A 10,407-nucleotide genomic window follows, 5' to 3' on the forward strand; every position below is an offset into this window, starting at 1 on the left:
CACCCCCATTGGGCTTTGTGTGGCTTATATGTGTACTACTAAAAATTTTCTTCTTTGCACTTCTAATTATTCAACAGATAAGGGAAGGGTGGGTTGTTCTCAGTAAAAAAAAAATAAAATAATGAGAGACACACAAAAAAGTTAATGAGGTTTTTCCTGTATTACACCTCTAGAGGCAGGGGTCCGCTAAGCAGCAATGTCATTAGACAGGAATTAAACTGGGACTGTTGTTTTGCTGTGCTATCAATTCATGTGCTTTAATTGCATAACTGAAGTGTTGTGCCAAAACAAGGCGAGCTGAAGATGCAGCAGCGTGAGTGTGACTGCTGCGTGTGTCGGTGAACAGAAGCCTTTATTGCTGTTATTCTTCTAGAAAATAGGGTTTCTATACACACACACACACAACCCTGCTTTCTTTTTTTTTTAAGTGCAAAGTCTTAAACTGGAGCAGACACAAACTCAGTCCCAAGAGAAGCAATACATTAGCGAACACCCTTTAGCAAGCTGGGGACTATGTCCTAATAGTATTTTAAAGCAGCTACTCTTGGCAATCCATCATGGAGATAGCAATCCCAGCCTGTCCCCTCATACTGCAATCATCCACACAGGTGGCTCTATGCACATTTATGCACCAGGTAATTCATACATGGAAAAAAACAAAACAAAACAGAAATATGCGACAAAATAATAGAACCTTTAACTATTTTAAAGTTAAAGTAATCTACGTTTTTATCAGCCTACTAGAAGAGGAAAAAAAAGGGAGAGGAAACCTGTGCACTGCAGAGCAGGTAGACAGCAATGACTTTGCTCAAGATAATGTCATTCAAAAGGAAACTGTCCCACTTCTTTAAAACTCAACCCGTGTCCTCAAAGCTGAAAGCACTTTAGGGAATAAAATAGGCCACAGCTACATCTCTGGGAAATGTCATGCGAGCAGTAAGGTTAAGATATTTTGGGGATAGCGATGGTGTTGGGGTTTGTTGGAAGAATAATGCAAGATACCAATTAAATAAAAACACAGATTGTATAAAACATAGAAACACCCACTGGTTTCGGACTGTGTTTTAACGCTTCAACAGAAGGGTTGAATGCTAATTTATCAGCTAACCAAACGCATAAAGTTTATGAATGCAGCAGCTAATTAGTGCCATATAATAAAATTCACTCACCCAAACTAAAGCACAAACATCTTGGTTGGTCAGTACCCCACAACAATAATATTAGCAACATTACCTGTTAAAAATTCTCCAAAATAACGTAACAGCACAAATGTAGTAAAGGACTCTGGTTTAATGACTAGAAATAATGACCGAGGCCTCGAAGACGCTGATTAGCTCCATCTTCCAGCTGGTTGAGTTGGGACACCTGTCCTTCAGTGCTGCCAACCCTGTCAAATCAATTATCCAGGTGGATGAAAATTCAACCAAGAGTTGTTATGAAGAGGAATATTGTCCACACACCAAAACTGTATTTTTGTACCAGACTATAAATATGTTTTTTTACGGATCCCCGCAAGGAACAGGGGAGAAAAAAAATTAAGATAAACTTTTGCGAGATCTCGCAAAATCTTAATTTTATTTTCTCCCCTGTTCCTTGCGGGGCTCCGTAGTTTTTAATGGTGTGAATGTGGGGATAGCAACTTTAGGTCTATGGGGATTGCCTCAAGTGGCACCAAGAGGAACTGTAGTTTTTGCCACTTCAGTGCTGGCTGTTTTTTTTCAGTCTCTATAGTTGCCCCTTGCGTCAAAATGCAAGAAGAGGAACTACAGCAAAGCTACCGTTGGGTAAAATATATATGGATTTACTAAACCTACTGAGAAAAATTTATCTAAACTACTGACACTATACAAGTGATGCATTTTTAAAAATGGGCTAATCTCCATGCTTTTAAGAAAGTATTAATGAGGCTATTACAGAAAACAGAGCTGCTCCCAAATAACTAATGGCTTGCAACACCTTCCCTGAATATTTCTTAAACTGATAAATCTTACTTCAGAACATTAAAATACTTTTTTTTAAAGAAATACTGCTGTCTTTTATGGCATAAATACTTTTTTTATGATTGTCAGGCTATCTGAATAAAACAAGCAAATGTAGTTGAAGTACTAGTGGTCTCTTGCATATATATATATATATATATATATATATATATATGTATACATATATGTCCAAAAAACCTCCTACTGTAATACATTACTACACATAAACAGAATGACACACATTTTTATGGATAAAAGCAGGTACATTCAAATGTCAGATCAATAATAGAAAGCGAAACAATAATTGACAGAGATAAGGAAGAAAAGAAATCCACTGCTATGTTAGGTTCACTTATCTTAGAGTAGAGTTTGCTATATTTATTTAAACGATATAATCTGTGAACTGAAAACTCTGGTGAGCAAGTGAAAGTGAGGAATCAGCTCTAAGATTGTATTATATTTACTGTTATTGTTGATTTGACAAATTTATCCCGTCACGTCTATAAAGGCTGCTGAATTGAACACCATTGATTCGAACAGAACAGAAATGTCAGGGAGAACAGGCGCAGACAGACCAACACACAGACCAAAATCTGACAGATGTGTCAAAATATAAAAATACTACATTTTCTTTTCATCTCTCTGTTTTTTTTCTTCCCTTTGTTGAGTGGGGGAGTAGAAATGTTTCCCTCCCTGCCACATTCCCTTTCCTTTGTTGCACTGGGATGATGAAGGCCTTCTTTATTCTCACACCGCCGCGCTGACTGAGTGATCCTTTGTTCAAAAGCGTGTTAATATTTTCATTTGCCTGATTGCATTATGAAGAAGTTCTTTCAACTCTGGGGAACAAAAAGCATAGAGAATAGTGGGAAAGAGTTTAACATATCCATCCTCAGCCCGCACACCTCAACCCTTCATGACTGCTATTCCTCCCAACCTTTGTAATTGAACCTGAGATATCAGGATGGGCGGTGCTGATGCCAGGTGGATACTAAAAATAGTGCTCTCTCATTGGACCCTCTCCTAGGGATGCCATTTTGTCATGAATTATGCATATATGCAAATACGGGACAAGAAAATGGATTACTTGAAAGGGCACCTGTGGTTCCCAGCTCAAAGATATACGCAACAGGGGAAATGAAGCAAACTGAGCTATCATTTAGCTGATGCACAGCTGTAAGAAGTGGAGAAACACTCTCTCAGACAGTTCAGTAATTCAAAAGTGGGTAATGACTGATAAATGGAGACAAAATCAAAAGCAGACAGGAGTTTATATATGCAGGTATGTGAAGGGTACTCTCATCATTCAACTCTTTATTCACAAGATGTTTAGTTTAATTACTTTTAAAATTTAAGGATATTTAAGGCAAGCTGGAGCACAGTATAGCATAATTTCTTATTACTTTAAGTTAACTTAAACGATAATAATTTGATTAAATGCAGCATGGAAAGTACTAATACTGCTAATGATAATAATGATATTGTTTTGACATAAGTGTCTGGCTCATATAGGAACTATTTTATCTATGTGATAAATAGATATTTTATGATATCAGAGTTTATTAATCATTGCAATTTGGTCCAAAGAATCAGGCTCCTTCTGAAATTTCTTGCAGACAAACCACAACAAAGACTGTATATAAAAAGATTGATGCAGGCGCAATGACAGTCAGTACTTCCTGTTTTGAGGCCATGAGTTTTACAAGATACCAGTGGTAAATAGCAGAGCTATTATCCAACACCAGCAATCTTCTTTAGCAAGGTCCAAAAATATACTGGTAATTTACACAGAAATTAATAACTGGTTATCAGTGTTTTCTGCTGATTTAATTATGAATAAAGTAGTAAAATAATATACATACTGAGCAATGTATGGGATGGGATTTTGGAATGTGGTAACATGTGGACAAAAAGTCTGTCAAAAAAGCAAATTCAAGCTGTAGCACATTCAAATTCAATACCACAATAGGTACACTGAAACCCAGCTACATTATTCATCCACTGAAAATGACAAAATCTGTTGTCTTGCAAAAGAAGTGCATTTTTTAAAAAAAGATGCAGGCTACATAGACCATCTAAAGCTAAATCTTTTGAATTCTTCAATGCTGCACGAAAAGCACCTTTAAAGTCATATTTTCCCCATAACTAAATGCTTTGTATGTGTTTTAAGGAGTTTTAAAAGCACTCCACCGTTTGCTGTGATTAAAAGTAATTACTGACTGATGTTACTCTGGTTATTCCTGTGGTATTTCCGACAGCCAGTCATATTTAGGCTTTTACTTTATCAAGCTATGGATTACTGCGTGCCACTGCTCAGGGTCTTCTACTACATAAAGGAACCTCTAAGATAAAACTGCAGCAGACATAAATGTGCTCTGCTTTATTCAATCCCAAGGCATCAGACAAGAAAACCAATCTTACCCAGCATTTCTCTGCTAGTGTCTCTGAATCCATCACTTTAAATACCTCCTCTTACTGGCACCTACTCATGTATGACTTCCCCGTGGTATAGTGCACTACTTGCCATCATCATCATGCTCTGCAGCTGCAGACTCTGCATTTGGAAGCTTCTCTATAACCATTACAATTAATTGTTAAAATCTGAATGCAAAATTAAATATATAATACCACTGAGAAATTATAATGGGCAAATGCAGGCAAATGTTTGCACTGAGTTGATTCAAATTTCAAAACCTCGTAGTCCAAATATGAAGTGTTAAGGTTCAAAATTGAGGAGGGAGAGTACAAACCACCCATGGTCCAGAAGGTCTTGGTCAAACAATGATTTTAATGAACACACGTGTGGGAAGATACTCTGTACGCCGACAGCAAGTGATCTCCGACTTAATCAAAGCATGAACAGATATTTTATAGCATCAGGGTTTGATTTACTGACGCCCCTTCATGCGTCACAGATACATTTTATACATAGATCAGATCAACACCACAATGACTTTTCACCCAGAAGATCATCTTCTATTTTCATGGCTGGTACTTTCCGTTCTTATCTTAAAGTAAATTGTTCCTCTTTCTTGCCGAGACAACAAGGACGGTTCCTCTTTTACCGAGACACTTTTGCAGTTACAACCAGACATGACTAATCTCTCCTCTAAATAAATTTAACTCATGTGTGTGTGTCACGACCTCACATGCTCTTTCTCAATTCACCTGTTGCACTTCTGACCTTTCACCAGACCAGAGGCTCACTGAGACTATGTGTATGTCTTCTACTAAATAAATGTTTTAACCAAGAACTTCTACTTAAAAGCTTAATACAAGAATATGAACATATAAAAGATATTAAAATGAACTGTTGTGTAAGCATGTACTGCAATTCCTTCTATGTTCTAGTTTTCCCTCAGCATGGATCATCTAGACACTCTCACTAGATGAAGCTTAAGACCATTAATGAACCTGAACATCAACTCAAATAAGCACAGATATGCATTGTGTATAAAATAGTCATAACTGCTTAAGGCCTTCTTAAAGCTATCTGTTACATTGTTAAAGCCTCGTCTTAGCCTGCTGCTCAAAATAACTTTCACTTCTGCAAAACTCTCCAAGCCTGTTTCCTGTCCTGTTACTTTTAGCCTTTCTGAAAGACACACACTGTTCAACCCCTGAATGCAATATAAACTCCAGATTATATTATTAATGCAATGGTAATGATGACAATTATTTAACAATAGCAGTAAAATAATTTCCCTGCTCCACAGAAGCAATTCTATGACTGTATCCTGATATCTGAAACTTTCTAAAGGTCCAAGGGAGATGAATGAGGTCTGGCCTCTAGCTGTGAAATAATCCCCTTCCTCCCTGACGAAGATTCATCCAATACAAAGCAAACTAAGGCACACTTTCTTTTCTCCTTTCATGTGGGCACAAGAGAGCCACACACAGCCTTCTATAAAGTGTTGAAAGCAGATGGATGCACTGTTAGTGCTGAGCAAAGGTGACAGCTCTCAGTCATCCGCTCACTGCAGGTGAAATTGGGGTCTCAGTCTTGACACAGGAAGCACGAGAACAGGGTAACAAGAAGCCGGGAAGCTGGGCTAATATCCTTAGTCACACGGATGTCTCTGTGCTTACATGTGCGGATATGTGAACTTCATGCTCTGCGAGTATGAATAAAAATTGATTCTGTTGTCTCTAAAGAAACAGAGCAATTATCCTCTGTCTCCCTCCCATCTGCTGTTTTTGTTGTGCCTAAGATGTCTAAGCTATGTTGTCCAAGTGTGCTGGCTGGGGAAGACATATTTATCCCATAAGCTTTTGTCTCATTAGGAGAAGCTATACAAGCGTATTTCCCCAATGTCCTTTGCACATGTGATACAAAGTTCACCCGCTCTAAGCAATGTTTTCTTACATGTTACACAATGAACATCAGTTGACTGCACTGAAAGCATCCTTTGGTCTTTCTGTAAACTTTGCAAACAACATTGTTCTTTGTTATGCTTAGGTGCTTAATTAGAGGCCAATATATCACTATAAATATTGGAATGACTTAAATATAGGTAAAGTGTATTTACATAAACACATTACATTTCTGTAGGTTCTTTGTGTTTTGGTTATTAAAAGATGATGGCTGGTTATTATGACTGTCTAACTATCCACAGTAAGTCCAACAACCAATGACTACTGATATAGTCCACTAGTGTAAATCCAATCTTGCATAGACATAGACAGAACCACCTAAATTATACAATTGAGGTACCTGAATGATGCAATCATATGAAAGATGCGTTGCAGTCTTGAAAAGAACGACCAGATGGGGATAAGATATGTTATTACTGTAAATGACGCTGCTGTTCTCATTCGCACAACATCAAATATTGCTTTACATTAAATATACAAGTATAGCTTTTCGTGTGACTCCCAACTCATTACGTTTGTACACATATAAAAGAACCCTTAGAATTACATTTAAATGCTCAGACTAAACATTGTTCTTTAATTTGGTTTGGTTTGTGTAAAGGGGAATACTTAAACTCAATTTAGCTTTGCTGCCCAAAGCTAGTCCAAGCAGTCACTCAAAGTAAAAGTAAAAAGTGGGTGGAAAGGAAACAAATTAAGGAGGAAACACAAAACTCCCAAAATGGACATGAATCAGAGCCTCCTCACTGACCTGTGACTTTCTCATCTGCCACCCCCTACTTACTAATGCAGGCTTTATCAATCTTAGTGCATCTAATATTTCAACAAGCATTGCTTCAAACACATTTTAAGTTATACGCTTCCACAACCTGCAACATGTGGTGGTGATTATCTAGCACAGGCTTTGGGAAATCTTGCAAGTTAAAACATTTGTTGGCCATGAGATTATAAAACGCGTCGCAGCCTTATGTCACGAGAATGATCAAAATTTGTGTACATACAGAAGGTTTCAACATGTGGCTCCATTTAGCGATTGTGCGTTGCAAGGTTATTTATGTTTTTTACCATATTGAATTCTCCAGGTGGCAGTCCACTAAATTAGCAGCTCGGCCAATTGCTGATAGCCGATATATTCATCCAATTGCTCAAGCCCTCGGGGTATGTGCAGGTGACTTCACAGCGCTTCATAAAAATAAACTTATTTGTGCTCTCTGGTAGCCAAATAAATAATTAAAACACTTTCTAATTAAAACCAACATTTTTGGCAAATGTGTGTTGCAGTTTGTTTGATACCCATTTTGCAGCATCGTTAAACTGTAAATTCATTAATGATTGAAGTCAATTTTTAAGCACATATGTCAAAAACATTCAATGTGTCGAACCCCTCCGATGGGAATTGGCCACTGTTTGAAAATACTCACTACTGTATTTGTGGGTCCATGTCTGTATGTGACTTGTAACAGACGTAATTGCGATGATGCGGTCGCATGTCCTTGTAATGTGTGTGCATTTGTTCATGTAGGTGCTTGTGTGTGTTTGCGTCCACCTGATCTCTTGCCAGTTGTGGCCATTAGCTCAAAGCTGAGCCTGAGCGGATGTGCAGATCAGAGTTCTGATCTAATCTGGAGGATCTGTGTCTGATGAGGTCTCCACTGTAAACAGAATGGCCAGCCAGAGCCAGCTACAGAAATCATGGAGCCACTGGGCAGCAGGGATGGAGTGGGCAGGCAGACATTAGCACAAGGGTAATTGCTGTCCCCACGGCAGCCCACTGAATGACATCTAATATTGCTGGGGAGGGTAGCTAACCATTACCAGTGAAGTCCAATTGGGCTCGAAAATGGTTCATCATACTCCCCGGTCGACCAATTTAGCCTCCTGTGTTGTTGTGTCTGAGAAAGGTATGGCAACTAGATTATTGATTGTCCTTGAAATTTTTTATACGCCAATGTTTTTCATAGACTTTGAACCGACAGCATTGTAAGGCTAAAGTGAAGAGGGTGACTGCTGCATTTATGGATGTGGTGCATTGCAGAGGCACACAAGCCTGATAATTGGGGGCCTTTGGCAACTTAATCTAACCGTAGGCTCCCTCTGCTTTGCAGGATTTGAATTTACTAGAATAATGTGCTTTATAAGCAAAATATGGCCTCATATGTGCTTTGTGTTTGTTTGCAGCTAGTTTCATCATTCTGTAGCGATTCATTCTGACATATTGAACATGCTTTGATCGCTCTTTGAAGCAAAAAGGCTTCATTTTAAGAAGACACATATTTTTAAGCACAGTAAGTGTTACAGCTCATGCTTGCATAGCTGAAAGTTTTGTATGAAGGAGGAAGAGTCTCATGAACGAATCCCCACAGGGAATGCGCACAATTATAAACAGATGCTGCAAAAGAAGGAGTGGGTCAATGAAGCCATATATTGGAATGATGAAACAGTTACTTCACAGCTACCGTTTACAGACGTCATCCAGACATATTTTGTTTCTCCCTATTACAGTGAAAATCTGTGATCCCAGAAGAACTAGTAAGTATTGAATTAAATGCTCCTTTTGATCATTTATTGTCGGCAGATATTTACGTTTGGATTTCCCCCCCCTTTCTAATGTAACATTGCAGACCTAATTGCTTCAATTTATTTCTGAACCCAATCTCTCCTTTCTTGCATGCCAAAAAGCTTGAAACCAGGCTGGAACCCATCTGCTTCATAGCCTCCAGATCAGCTCTACAGCTGGTCTTCAGGCCCTGGCTGATGCACAGATGTGGGATTTCATTTATATAGCTTTACTTAGCCAAGAAAACACTCCTTCATTTTGGCAATTTAAATTTGCAGAGGTGAAAAGTTTACTCATGCTGGACAATTCCAACATGATTGTGATTCATACTTAAATCCCTGCAGTTGGACTTCATGAAATATTTAAGAATTTGATTGCTTCCCTAGTGTGTGTAGTTTCCACTTCCTTTGCTATGCATACATTTTCCTGCAAATTTTGTCATGGTTTGAACCTAGCTCTCAGGTCTCTGAAAGGTAGCAAAGCTGCATAAGCGACCTCAGCGTGTGGCATCTTGCGTGATCCACCTGAAGAATGCTCCCTCCAGTTCTCTTTGTAAACCAAAACATTAGTCTACCAACATCTTCCTCAGAATTTACACACTCACTCTTTCCTCACTTGAACTGCTCAAAATTGACTCAGCGGCAGAGTTGCTTTATCTTGCATGTGCTCGGGCTCCAGTTCACCTAGTATCTTAAAAAGCAACATTGCATTGTTTTGACCCAAGACAATGAATCAGTGAGTGCTGGGTACTTAACTCAGCGGTAGCTCTCCAGGACTAAAGGTCATGTCTGTGCAGTTGCTACTACGTATATCCTCAGTGATGCAGCTCCAGGCATCTGGGGGACGGATGATGTCGTTTGACAGCAGCATAATCTTTGTTGTGTCACGTGTTAAAGGTATGACTGATTTTATTGTTACTATTAATATTATTTTTAATCATTTCAGGCTTTTTAACATATTTATCATTTGGCTGTCTCTCTCATTGCTCATCTGCTTCTGTTGGAACTACAGTACGTGGTTGTTCCTCATTTTACGTAAGTTCTTATTAGAGTGACATTAGTAGGTAGTTTTATACTCTATTAGAGAAGAAGGCATCTGCAGTATGCTTATACATGAACCGATCACTCAGTCATTCATTTTGTCACAAGCCGGCTGGACCTGGCAGCAACCAAGCAGCAACCCAGTGCTAGAGGGGAACCGGAGGCGAGCAAGACACGGTGTATGATTATCAAAGAGAGCAGAGGGCTGTGTATCTAAAGCTTAGCAGAGGCAAACTAAACAACAAGAAGTAGGGACGTGGGGGAGTCATCTGGGTGGCAGAATGAGTGGGAGAAAGAAAGAGAAACGACGACTAAAATAAAAGAATGATTCTGATTAAGAGTAAAACCACCGCTGTAGACAATCACGTGGGAACTGATGTTTGATTAGGTGTGTGTGTGTGTGTGTGTGTGTGTGTGTGTGTGTGTGAGACAGAAGGAGGGAGGGAGACAGTGGGTG

This window comes from Rhamphochromis longiceps, linkage group LG2 (genome assembly GCF_057381845.1).
Source record: "Rhamphochromis longiceps isolate RC_006_pf linkage group LG2, R_longiceps_female_GT1.1, whole genome shotgun sequence".
NCBI classification, from domain to species: Eukaryota; Metazoa; Chordata; class Actinopteri; order Cichliformes; family Cichlidae; genus Rhamphochromis; species Rhamphochromis longiceps.